Genomic DNA, 14,167 nt, shown 5'->3' with positions numbered 1-14,167 from the left:
GCGTATTCAGTATGAACTGGTTTTAAAACTGTCAAAACGAGTTGAGCATTAAATTACACTAATGGATGGACTGATGGATTATTGCAGTTTTTCTAAGTCTAACCTGCTTCTTAAGATAATACATGATTTAATTTGCTACTTAGCAATTGTATTACATTAAATATGCATAAAAAGCAGTGCTAGCTAGCAGTTCTTTATTTTATTTAAGTAAAAAGTCCTAGTTGATTATCTTGATCTATCCAGTTTTGTCAATGAAAAAAGAGTAATTTACCTAAGAAGCTTATAAATGATCTATGAAAACATGGCTTGCTCACAGTTAATGACATAGTTAGATATTGTTGTCTATTCAAGACTTTAATAGAGCTCCGTAATTTAGGTTTTTAATGTTGAAATACTTTGTCCAGCTGTCGTGGTCTGTTCATTGTTTGTACATTTAAAAAAAAAAAATCAAATTGTGTATACGGCTGTTCAACCAGAATAGACCTTTGTTAGTAAGCACCAGAAATTCTGTTGGTTTAGAAATATTATGTTTTAGATTAACTGGTGACGGTCAAGAGCTACTGCCGACAAACCGGGAAGTAATTAAATATTTCGTTTTTTTAAATTATTTCATTTCCTCGTTTGTTTTATAACCACAACAAAGTCTGCTGCTGCTATGCTTTTGGGAAAAAAGAGAATGTGAGTACGGACTCGCGATTTGTACAATAGTTGGGTTGCGGTCACGTGGTTCTGATGACGTGCGGAGGCAGCGCGATTTTTGAGTGGAGGGCGGAAGTAAACATGGAGGACACTGTGGAGAGTCAGGAGAGCAGCTATTGTGCAACTTTAGACCCCGTTTCTCGGGAGAGATATAAACAGATAGTTAAAAAATATATCGGACGTGATCCGTATTCTTTGAAAATGTCCGAATACACCACAGAAGTAAAGGATTTGCCTACTATCGAGGCTGTGGATATCACCAACTACTTGGTCCTCCAGACTTCTTACTACACTAGGCAGCAAATGAAAGCTTTCAAGAGTCTGGAGGCGTACAATTTTTTTGTCAGCGGGTGGGTCCACAACCTTGGAACAAAACGTCTCCGTGATGGATACAGTTTGGTGTTTGCAAGGGTGAGTGTTTGTTCTTATATTGCTTTATCTTAAACACGCTAACAGTTAGCGGTAGCGGCTTTAACGTCAACAAACATGCCACATCCTTAGGACTTCGTTAGAGTGACAGTTGTTTGTTTCAAGGTAAACCATTCTCAGCGGTCTAACGAGACACCTCTGAAGACTTGGGTAATTGCAAAGGAGGATGGAGAAGTGATTGCAGCTCATTGCAATTGTATGGCAGGGTTAGTAGCCTGTTCTCCACTGTCACTAGGCTCAAATCTGGGCTCTCAGTCGTCTGTTGCATATCCAAAATCGCCTCTGCACATCGATGCTGTTCTGCCTTAAGCTTCATTCTTTTCTCTCGTTTGAGAACTGATTCCGATCTGGGTTTTCGTTCGTAGCCGAGATTGACCGTCGGAGCCCAGTCCTCCGACTCTTCGTCATCCAAAGCACTTGGGCAGCCTATAGTCCCAATCAAGTCAATATTAGACTACTAACTTAAAAGCACTAAGTAAACGAGAATTTAACGACAACCTAATGCTAATAAGTTCGTTTGCAAACATAACATTACCTCTGACGAAGTGGTCGCTGCAGACACGGGCATTGGCAGACTCTGCTCCTCCCGACTGTAAACGTAAATTTAAAATCCATTTTTTCCTGCGTTTTTCGGTTAGAATTTTCCATTTTTCTCCTCTTCGTTGGGCTATTTTTGGTACCCTAAAATACCGTTTATCAGTTTCTCTGGTCGACCTACTGGAGCATCCGTAAACACAACAGGACATAGGCATTTTGCGTACTGTCTGTCTGTGATTTTGCGCTTATCTTTTTCACTTCCGACCGCCAGTCAAATTTCGCGCTTTACGTCGACGTCACGTCTACGTCAAATGAAACCTAGCTATTGGAATGCCAGCGTACTTGATGATGTCACAGGTCTGGAGTTTTTACTGCCGTCCCCTCTTAATTTAACTGTGAGTAATATGTTATGAAGCTTAACTTTAATCACAGCCAAACCGGTTTACTCAGGAAAAAATAAAACACTCAAATAAACCAAACATTAACATTTAGAAGTGATCTAAGTGACTTATATATCATGTTTAACCTCAGTAGTGAAATCTCTATTAATAAAAATAGTGTACGTGTACATACCTTAATAAAAACAAGCAGGTGAGATGTTAGAACGCTTTTATTTTTATTTTAGTGGACACTCAATACAATAGACAGCTACTGGGGTTTGGGGTTTGTTTAACCTGAGTAGCGAAAAGACCGCAGGGGGGTTGAAAACGATGTGTCGGGAGTCCGCTGTTCTCGCCGGCTCTAATAATCCTCGACCTCGCTGTCTGCTATGGAGCTGGCGGGTCACAGACATCTCCGAAAACGTCGGAGCACGTTTGGAAATATATGATATCTTGATAAATCGAGCAGATATTTGAAGTTTGCACAGCTACATTCTCGCTTGAAAATAACTTAAAAGTTGATTTTGTGACCCATAAAGAGTAATATTTAAAAGTTTTTGAGTTTTGGACGAAATGCATTCTGGGATATTTAGCTGTGCCAAGTCTGTCACTACCCGATCCGTACCGGAAACCCGATCGGTACCCCGCATGCGCAAATCTTACGTCACTTCCTCTCTTTGCCAACATTGCGACATTCAATATATTTGAATGATACGGTTAGCGCCCAGTTAGCTCCTAGCATTTCTCAGCAGCTCTGCCTCCTTTTCGACTACCAGGACATTTAAACAATGAATAATCCGTATCCGCAACAAATTTTTGCTTTTCTCCTCAACAGAAAGCGTTCCCCGATTGAACAACAGCGCCGTAACATAAGAAGAATGGTGCCTAATGACAGAGTTAATAATACAGACTTTATAATATGTCACGTGAAGATTCAGCAGCCAGATGAAGTGTTTACTGGCAATTGACAGTGATAGCGGACATCATTATCATCACTTTTCCAACAATCCTCTCCACACAGACAAGCATAAACACACTCGATTATCACTAAATCAAATTTAACACACGTTTGTAATGACGCTAATTCAGTTTACAATAGGGTTCATTCGCTCAGTCAGCAGGTGGCGGTATCCTCGTACACTGGGGAGTACACTGCCATTAAACGAACAGAAGAAGAAGAAAACCCCTGCACATGCGCGGTACGGATCGGGTAGACCCGATTTGTACGGTCTGACTTTGCACATGCGCAGTAAGGATCGGGAGTCCCGATCCGTCACTATCTTTTAATTTTTTTATTTTTGTCTACATTATATTAAATGTTTCATTATCGGAAACATTTTAAGAGATACTTGTTATTCTTAACATCTTAACAGATACTCTGACCTGTAACTATCGTAAAATGCTTCGACCGGAAGTAGACACCTTTCGCGCATGCGGGGTACCGATGGGGTTTCCGGTACGGATCGGGTAGTGACAGTGTCCACACAAGTCACCACCGATGCATGCTCGATAAAACGGGCGGAGCGAGAACACATCCGGGACTTTTTCGCGTTCTCGGTCACTACCCGATCCGTACCGGAAACCCGATCGGTACCCCGCATGCGCAAATCTTACGTCACTTCCTCTCTTTGCCAACATTGCGACATTCAAGATATTTGAATGATACGGTTAGCGCCCAGTTAGCACCTAGCATTTCTCAACAGCTCTGCCTCCTTTTCGACTACCGGGACATTTAAACAATGGATAATCCGTATCCGCAACAAATTTTTGCTTTTCTCCTCAACAGAGAGCGTTCCCCGATTGAACAACAGCGCCGTAAAATAAGAATCAAATCAAATCAAATCACTTTTATTGTCACATCACATGTGCAGGTACATTGGTACAGCTGGTACAGCTTCACAAGCAACAGAGTTGTGCAAATACAATAGTGTAAACAAGCAAAATACAAGAATGGCTACATCTGAAACTAATAAATATATTTACAATATATAATAGTATATGCATTTCTGGATGTGTATACTAAATATTTTCCTACGTGTGTGTGTGTGTGTGTGTGTGTGTGTGTGTACACATATTTTACAAATTAAATAGAGTAAACAATAATAAAATATATAAAAATATACAGAGTTGAGACATGTGCAAAACAGTGGCATTACTGTACAGTATGTAGTGCATAATGTTGAAGTTCCAGTAGTGAAGGTGAGGTGTCTATGACGTGTTCAGCAGTCTGATGGCCTGATGGAAGAAGCTGTCTCTCAGTCTGCTGGTTCGGGATCGGATGCTGCAGAACCTCCTTCCTGAGGGAAGCAGTCTGAACAGTTTATGGCTGGGGTGACTGGAGTCCTTGATGATCCTCCCCGCTTTCCTCAGGCAGCGCTTCCTGTAGATGTCTTGGAGGGAGGGAAGCTCACCTCCAATTATCCGTTCAGAGCACCGCACTACTCGCTGGAGAGCTTTGCAGTTGTAGGCAGTGCTGTTGCCATACCAGGTGGTGATGCATCCAGTGAGGATGCTCTCAATGGCACAGTGATAGAAGGTCCTGAGGATGCGGGGGCTCATGCCGAATCTTTTCAGTCTCCTGAGAAAGAAGAGGCGCTGCTGCGCCTTCTTCACTGTTTTGTTTGTGTGTACTGACCACGTAAGATCCTCAGCCAGATGTACACCAAGGAACCGGAAGCTGCTCACTCTCTCCACAGCAGCGCCATTGATGGTGATGGGGGTGTGTACTTCTCTGCACCTCCGGAAGTCCACTATCAACTCCTTTGTCTTTGCGACGTTGAGGGTGAGATGGTTGTCTTGACACCAGTGGGTCAGGGCGCTGACCTCCTCCCTGTAAGCCGTCTCATCACCATTGATGATAAGACCCACCACTGTAGTGTCGTCCGCAAACTTCACAATGATGTTGGAGTTGTTAGTGGCTGTGCAGTCGTAGGTGTAGAGTGAGTATAGGAGAGGGCTCAGTACACACCCCTGTGGAGCACCAGTGTTCAGTGTGACGGGGGATAAGGTGATGCTGCCCAGTCTGACCACTTGGCGTCTGTCAGACAGGAAGCTAAGGATCCAGCTGCAGAGGGAGCTGCTCAGTCCTAGATCCTGCAGTTTCCTGTCCAGCTTCGAGGGAACGATGGTATTGAATGCTGAGCTGTAATCTACAAACAGCATTCTCACATACGTGTCTCTCTTCTCCAGGTGTGACAGGGCAGTATGTAGTGTCAGGGCTATGGCATCATCAGTGGACCTGTTGTGGCGGTATGCGAACTGTAGAGGGTCCAGTGAGTCGGGTAGTGCAGAGCGGATGAAGTCCCTGACCAGCTTCTCGAAGCATTTGCTCACGATGGGGGTCAGGGCTACAGGTCGCCAGTCGTTCAATGAGGAGATGGTGGAGGATTTGGGTGCAGGGACGATGGTGGCCATTTTGAAGCAGGCTGGGACTACAGACAGAGAGAGGGAAAGGTTGAAGATGTGTGTGAACACTCCAGCCAGCTGAGCCGCGCATGACTTGAGGACGCGGCCGGGAATCCCGTCCGGACCAGTAGCTTTGCGTGCGTTCACCTTCCTGAAGCACTTCCGCACATCCTCCTCAGACACAGTGTGCGCACTGACGTCATCCGCGGTGCGCACACTGTCCGGTCTCATGGTGTTCGCTGTGTCGAATCTACCGTAGAATACGTTTAGATCCTCACACAGAGAGGCCGTGGTGAAGAATGGTGCCTAATGACAGAGTTAATAATACAGACTTTATACTATGTCACGTGAAGATTCAGCAGCCAGATGAAGTGTTTACTGGCAATTGACAGTGATAGCGGACATTATCATCACTTTTCCAACAATCCTCTCCACACAGACAAGCATAAACACACTCTATTATCACTAGATAGAATTTAACACACGTTTGTAATGACGCTAATTCAGTTTACAATAGGGTTCATTTGCTCAGTCAGCAGGTGGCGGTATCCTCGTACACTGGGGAGTACACTGCCATTAAACGAACAGAAGAAAAAGAAAACCCCTGCACATGCGCGGTACGGATCGGGTAGACCCGATTTTTTTTTTAAACTTTATTTAACAAACAATGAGTAGGCTATACAACATACGAACAGATGAAGTATACAAAACAACAGAACATTAACACAAAAAGCCAAGGGTAAAAGAAAAAGGTAACAATTATAAGAATACACGCAAAAATTCACATACATATATTGTTTTGAGAGCCTTTTTGTTGGTGGAGTCTGATATTGATTGTATGTACATTTCCACATCCTTAAAATAATGACAGAAATATGGTGTTTTGTTAGTAAACTTACATTTATGGATAAAAAAATTTAGCTAAAAGTATTAACAAATTTATCATGAAAAAACATTTATCATACTTCTTGGGGAAATTAAAGAAACAGAATAAAACATTTTCCCATCGTAAAGAAAACTCCCTTAAAATATGGACAATAACAAACCTGCTAAATTCCTTCCAGAATGTCTGTGTAAAAGAACAGTACCAAAAAAGATGTGTCACAGTTTCTGGATGATCCCCACAGAAAGTACAATTAGTATTAATGTCCCTTTTAAATTTTACCATGTAGTGACTGGCTGGATAACATTTATGTAGAATTTTAAATGAGACTTCTTTCACCTTATTTACAATCAAATATTTATGGGGGACCATCCAGACTGTCTTCCACTTGATATCTGGAACAAATCGGTTCCAATAAGATATTATATATGGGAGAGAGACGATATCTTCTTGGAATAAACTACGTATTCTCTTATTGCTGTTACCAAGTTCCTGTGAAAAGCAGATTTTTCCTATTGGTGACTCAGCTGGATCAGGGAGAGTGACTGAGGTAGAGATTGAGCTGTCAGTGTTTTTATATGACATTAAAGTCCCTGAGGGTATGGCACCAAGCACCATTGAGAATTCCTGAACACTGATTGGAAAATTATATAGTGCAATAAAGTCATCGTATGTAAGTAGTTGTCCCTCTTTATTAACCAGCTGAGCCACCAATAGGATCCCATTTTGGACCCAAGTTTCCAGGAAAAGTGATTTATTTTTATATAAAATATCTCTGTTGTTCCAGATAAGGTGTTTGTGAGGTGAGAAGTTGTGTTTATAAATGAGGGTCCACGCTAAGAGGACCTGCTTATGGAAGGATGAAAGCTTTACAGGGAGTTTCTCAACATTGTAATTACAATTTAAAACAAAATTAAAGCCACCAAAACGAGAGAAAATATAATGTGGTATAAAGTTCCAGATAGAGGTAGGGTTTTTAAGAAAATGTTTAGCCCAATTAATTTTGAAAGTGTTATTTAAAGTAGAAAAGTCTAAGACGTTAAGCCCACCTGATTCGTACTTATTCATCACAACAGTTTTTCTAATACGGTTTTTCCATATAAAATTAAAGAGCATACGGTCAATATCTTTACTAATTTTCTTATCCAGATGTAAGGAGAGAGCAGCATATGTTAATCGGGATATCCCTTCTGCTTTAGTAATTAACACTCTACCTTTCAAAGACAAGTCCCTTTGCAGCCACTGGTTGAACTTTTTTAGGGTTTTCTGTATAATTGGAGTGAAGTTTGAAGAGCATCTTGATTTTTGGTCTTTGGATATTAACAGTCCCAAGTATGTGACTTCTTGTTTAACAGAGATATTACAGATAGTATTTGCAGGGCAGTCTTTAATTGCTAGTAACTCACACTTTTTTAGATTTAGGCATAAACCAGAGGCCTCAGAGAAATCACTAATCACAGTAAGAGCTGGAGGGATTTGGTTTGCATTCTTCAAGAAGAGTGTGGTGTCATCGGCTAACTGGCTGATGACGAGCTCCTTATCAGCTATGGTGATTCCTTGTACAACACTGTTTGAAATATTAGTTGCAAGAATTTGTGTACAAAGTAAAAATAAATATGGTGAAATAGGACATCCTTGGCGAATACCACGTTTCAGGTCAAATCTCGGGGTGGAGCCGTTAATCATTTTAATAGAACTATTGCCATTTGTGTATAAGGTTTTGACAGCTTTACAGAAAAACTTGCCAAAGCCAAATTTTTCCAAAGAGTGGAAAATAAATTGATGTTCAATTGTATCAAAAGCCTTATAAAAATCCAGGAAGAGAATGAAGCTATTGTCAGATACCAAATCAGAGTAATCAAGTAAATCCAAAACCAGTCTAATGTTATTAGAAATGTGTCTGTTTCTCATAAAGCCTGATTGTGTCTCATCAATAATTGTTTCCAAGACCTCTTTAATTCTGTTAGCAAGTATTAAAGCCATAACCTTATAGTCATTATTAAGCAGGGAGATGGGTCTCCAATTATCAATAAAGAGTAAGTCTTTGTTTGGTTTTGGAATAAGTGTTATGAGAACTTGAGTAAGAGAAGGGGGGAAGGGGGGAGGGTGTTATTCTCTATACTTTCTGTAAAAACCTGCAGTAAAAATGGAGCCAGGAGATTAGAAAATGATTTATAAAACTCTGCAGTCAAACCATCTGTGCCGGGAGATTTATTGGCCTTAAGTGCAGAAATGGAATTACAAACTTCCTCCACAGTCAGAGGGCTGTCACAATAACTTCTATCTTCCACAACAATAGATTTTAGGTTTTTAATATTATTGAAAAATCCTGTTGAGACAGCCTCATTATATTTTGAGTTGTATAGTTTAGTATAGAATTCGGCACAGAAATGTGAAATTTCTCTAGGATTGCCAGAGACAATGCCATTAATATTTAGTTGATGAATAGAGTTTGTTTTTGATCTGTATTTTTCAAGTCTGAAAAAGTAAGCAGAATTTTGTTCGCCCTCCTCCAGCCACCTCTTCCTGGATCTTATGAAAGCACCCTCAGCCTTGCGTCGATATAAACCGTCCAATTTATTTTGAAGTTCTAGTAAAGTTAATTTATCTTCCTCTGAGATTTCTTCTGGGGACTTCTGGTAATAAGAGGCAATTCTGCTTATTACTTCTTGTTCTTCAGCTTTCCTTAATTTAGCAATTTGACTCCCGTATCTTCTCAAGAATTTGCATGCTTCAAATTTAAAAAGTTCCCAATTGGTACAAAAGGACTTCTCTCTGTTAGCTTTGTTCCAATAATAAACAATTAATTTATTAATCTGCATGTTAACCATTTTATCTTTTAGTAAATAATTATTTAACTTCCAATAAGAGAATTTATGAGGTATAGTATCCAGTGTAAACAGCTGGACGTTAATGTGAATTGCTCTATGATCAGTGAGGGGGGTGGCAAGTATATTAACGGTAATATTATCTTTATCAATACAGTCAGAAACAAGCCAAAAGTCGATACGTGATTGCCTGGATCCTGTCTTATTGCTCCAAGTAAAGAGTCTATCATCTGGAAATTTTTCTCTCCAAATATCCACAAGATTAAATTTTCCCATGAAATTTTTTTAAGTTTGCACTGTATGAAGACTGCTGCCCTGGAGGCCACCTATCAACCGTATTGTCTAAAGCAATGTTAAAGTCTCCACCAATTAAGAGGACTGAATTTGGGTATTTGGAGAGCCAGAAATTAATTCTTTCTTCTAAGGAGTCAAGTAATTTATCATTTTCAGTTTTATTATTGTAACCATATATATTTACTGCAATGAAAGTACTGTTATTGTGTCTGATTAGTGAGCAGAGGTAGTGTCCTAAGGTGTCACAGTCAGAGTGTAACACATCTCCAGAAAAATAATTTTTAAGCGTGGCAACTCCAGCAGAACGCTCAGAGCCATGGGACAACCAGACTTCATTACCCCATTGTGATTTCCAAAAATTTGTATCAGCAGGTGTGGAATGACTCTCTTGGAAAAAGCAAAAATCTGTTTTAAATTGTTTGGCAAATAAAAACAAAGCTTTGCGTTTACATGTTTGTCTTAAACCCCTGGTATTAAGAGAAACATATGAAAAAGACAAAGTTATTAGAAAAAAGAAAGAGAAAAAGTAAGTTCTAAACTTCTACAGCTAAGAATAGATCTATAGGATAAGGGGACCGGGTGCTGCACAATTTAGGTAGTAGAACAGTAAAAACCCTGAGTGACTAAGCTTATAAAAATACAGTATTTAACTATCTGCTATGGTTTAAATATAGCTTTTTATAGATAAACACACTCTTCAACACAAAATAAAACTTTAACCTGAGGGTGAAAATATCAAGTTCACCATGTGAACAAGCTTACAGAAATGTCATTTCGGAGACTGAATAAGCGTCTCTATGAAGGAGGGAAAACTTCTGATCCACTGATGAATCCTCGGCCTCCCACGAAATAAGCCGGCTTACCCTCCTTACGGGCTTTGTCTATCATCGGCCACAGTTTGTCACGACGTTCTCTGTCCTCCCTGGACAGATCTTCAGCGAACCTCAAATGATTGTCCTGCAGGTAGGAGGATGTTTTGGCTGCTTTCCATACAACATCTCTGTAGATTCGGGAGGTGAACTGCACGATGATGCCTCTAGGTCTGGTGCTACCTTGTCGCTTGGCTCCGAGTCGGTGTAGATGACGTCAGGCAGCCTATGATTTTGTTCTGGCAGAACAGACTGGCATATCACAGTCACCTTTCCCCTTACGTCTTCTTTCTCAGCCTCCCTGACTCCATGTAGTCTGAGATTCCACCTCCTGGAATATCTTTCCAACTCAGAGATTCTCTGTTGGCAGTTGTCCACTCGACCTTCCTCTTTAGTTACTTTTTTTTCCAAGTCGCAAACTTTCCCCTTCATATCTTTCATTTCCGCGCACACAAAATCAATCGTCTTTTTGAGACCCTCAATCTGGAGCGTATTCTCTTTCACCATGTTCGAGTTCTCTCTCACCATGCTCTCAATGTTATCAGACCTGGTGTTTATTAGTGCCGACAGACGAGAAATTATCTCATTTACATCAACTGGGTCAGAGTTGCTGCGTTCGTACATCACCTTCTTCGGAGCTGGCGATTTGAGAGGTGTAACAGGGAGAGGTGGGAACTCATCCATTTCTTCTTCGGCTAACGTGAGTGCCACCGTAGTAGCTGCGTAGTTATGGAAGCTATCCATTAGCACGTTGCTGGGCGTAGCACTCTCCTCGTTAGCATTCTCAGGCGCTATCTTAGACTCGGAACTTTCCAGTCCCCTTTTCGCTCCTTTCTGATTCGGCATTCTGCTGCTTCTTGCCCTATGATTGCTGTATCTTCTCTTATTTAGTGAATTGTTAGTGTTAGCAGCATAAAGTTGAGGTTTTACCGTTGTTCACGAACTTTCTGTGCAGAACTCGGTAGAGAGCGTCTACTCACTCTGCCATCTTGGCACCCCCCCGGGTAGACCCGATTTGTACGGTCCGACTTTGCACATGCGCAGTAAGGATCGGGAGTCCCGATCTGTCACTATCTTTTTATTTTTTTGTTTTTGTCTACATTATATTAAATGTGTCATTATCGAAACATTTTAAGAGATACTTGTTATTCTTAACATCTTAACAGATACTCTGACCTGTAACTATCGTAAAATGCTTCGACCGGAAGTAGACACCTTTCGCGCATGCGGGGTACCGATGGGGTTTCCGGTACGGATCGGGTAGTGACACTCGGCTTGATGCGTACTTCGAATTGGATTAATATCCAATGTTCTAAAAGTAAATTTAATCGGGTTATAAAATCCATTCCATTGTCACTTAAAAACATAGTTGTAAATGATATAATATATTCTGACATCTCCCCCAAGTTAAGGCAATTATATATAGATGGTATTCAATTTTGTGATGTTAAATGCAACAATAAGTTTCTTAGATCTTCATTAAGGAGTCTTTATTCTCCAAATTTACTTAGACGTAATTACATATTAAAAGATTTCCAAAGGGAAGAAATTGAAAAAATAAGAACTGATTATATCACCTTCCCTATCCCTCCTAAAGGGAAAGAAGTCCAATTTAAAATCTTGAATAAAATTTACCCGACAAATAGACTCCTTAGTGAGAGATTCAAAATAGAAACGGGTAATTGGGTATTTTGTGAAACAGAAGAGGAGGATTTGGACCATCTATTCTTTTTGTGCAATTTTATACAAATATTTTGGTTGGATTTTCATACCTGGCTTTATTCCAGTGGGATTCAAATTACCCCATTTACCTTAAATATGATAATGTTTGGAGTGTTTTTGAAAGAAAAGAAAGCTAATTATGGTGTTAATGTGTTATTAATCTTGTGCAAGCATTTTATACATAAATGTCGCTTTTTTAAGACTAAACCAACACTAGCTTACTGGAAAAACGACTTAAACCTGTTGGTTAAATCTTTGACTTTAGTTAAAAAGAAAAAGGCTGCTTTTTTTGTTTCCTTTATGGAAGATTTTGATTTAGTGAGTTAATAATCTGTTAAATTATGTGACCCCATCTTTATATTTTATTTTCACTATGTATGAAAGTTGCTAATATGTAAGAAATGTCTATTCTCTGAATCTGTAATATATGGTGCATTCAATACATCACACATCTCCTCTCCAGTGCTGTTAACATACTGATCCCCTACAAATATTCCATGATATAAAGTAACATTGTCATGTTTTTATGTTGGTTTTACCAAACTCATAATCACATATTTATTTAACATAATCTGAAGATTCAAGTCTGTTCAGCAGTGTATTTGTATAAAAATTCTGTGGCTGTATGTTCCTTTTTTCAAGATTTTTAAAAAAAAAATCTTTTTAAAACAACTATTGCATTTTCTTACAGTAGCCAGTAAAATAATTGTCATAGTTGCACGTTCTGTTTTTTTTTATTCAGTTTTCCTGTAGGTGATGCAGCAAGACTGAATCAGTCCCTGGCAAACATAAAAAAGGATGAACTGGAAACCTGGACCATCTCGTCTTAACAGTGCTCATTTTGAAGAAAATGCCTTCACCATGGACTCAAAGGTTAATAAAATCTATAACTATACAAAATGTGTTGTGTTATAAAAAACAACATTAAATAAAAAGTTCCTCATTCTTTTGTTATGCTTCTATATGGAAACTGTCGCCCGAGGAGCACATGAGTTCCAACTATTTTCAGTTTTCCATGTATTCATGTGAGGTCAACTGGGAGAGGTGCAAGACACAATATTTTGGTAAGTACTGGCACAGAGGTAAGTGAATCTCCAGGTTTGTCAAGCAAAGTGTCAGGCAACGGTAATTTTGGTCAGACACTTGCAAAATCCAACCACAGGATGACATCTGCCGCCAGTACTGCCATCTTGATTTAACCTTCCTCTCGTGTTAGCTTTCTGTTATCATCTCTTATGTTAGCGGGTCGGTTTTGACCCGTGAATTAAATCAGCTATAAAATATACTAAAAACAATAAGTTATCATCCAATTTGTTTCTCATCTCTTGGTTACCTTGTTAGGCTTCCTTATCCATGAAAATGTTGGTTTTAATACTTTTGGTGTGGGCCTCTGGGTCTTTTTTTGTCACTATACCCCTCGATTTCAATTAAAAAAAAATTGTAAAATTAACCTCAAGAGAATCATATTAATAAATAAAAGGTTTCTGTGTTACCTGAGTATTACTGAGGGGTATAGGACACATCTCTTAAATAAATCTGTTTTATTGATTTTTTTCATTTTAAGATTAATAACTAAAATGACATCGATGGTGTTACGGGTCAATTTCGACCCATAGACATTTATATCAAGAAAAGACAAAAAAAGTTTTTTTTTTTTTCAGCAGTAGACCTTTAATATAAACTGAAAAAAAGAAAAAGTCCTCTCCTCCTTTGTTTTGGTTATAGCCGTGGGTAATTGTGGGCTTTTTATCACTTCCCAATGATACAGCTTCACCTCAGTTTCCTTTGTGAAGTTCTTGTCCGAGGTTATATCTGGTAAAAAATAAAATAAAATATCACAGCTGATATTGTGATCCTGCAGTCCAGTGGTCATATGGAGGACCACACATTTTCATTGTTTCTTCTCAGGGGTGCCACTCGCAGCTTTGACTGTGAAAATCTGTACATTCCAGGCATAGTTGGTTTTTGCATCACAGGCTTCCCAGATTTTTCTGCCATTTTTCCCTTGCTTACTGGGTATATATTGCCGGAAGGGGCATTTTCCTCAAAAAGTGGACAAGACATTCATCCACTGTCACTGGCCCTGGGATGAACATCAGTGGAAGAAGCTGCACCCATCTC

At 39.6% G+C, this 14,167-nt stretch overlaps 2 protein-coding genes across 4 annotated transcripts in view; both read left to right on the top strand.

The window, feature by feature from the left end:
- Nucleotides 1-14,167, top strand: part of LOC101474776 (nuclear GTPase SLIP-GC) — a 162,196-nt gene that overhangs the window by 41,030 nt on the left and 106,999 nt on the right. The window lies entirely within an intron of this gene.
- The window catches only part of LOC106675070 (nuclear GTPase SLIP-GC), a 141,663-nt gene that overhangs the window by 55,728 nt on the left and 71,768 nt on the right, over nt 1-14,167 (top strand). The gene's annotated exons all lie outside the window — the stretch shown is intronic.

This window comes from Maylandia zebra, linkage group LG4, assembly GCF_041146795.1.
Source record: "Maylandia zebra isolate NMK-2024a linkage group LG4, Mzebra_GT3a, whole genome shotgun sequence".
Taxonomy (NCBI): Eukaryota; Metazoa; Chordata; class Actinopteri; order Cichliformes; family Cichlidae; genus Maylandia; species Maylandia zebra.
The sequence above is the reverse complement of the archived record's forward strand: the minus strand, read 5'-3'. Positions and strand labels throughout refer to the sequence as shown.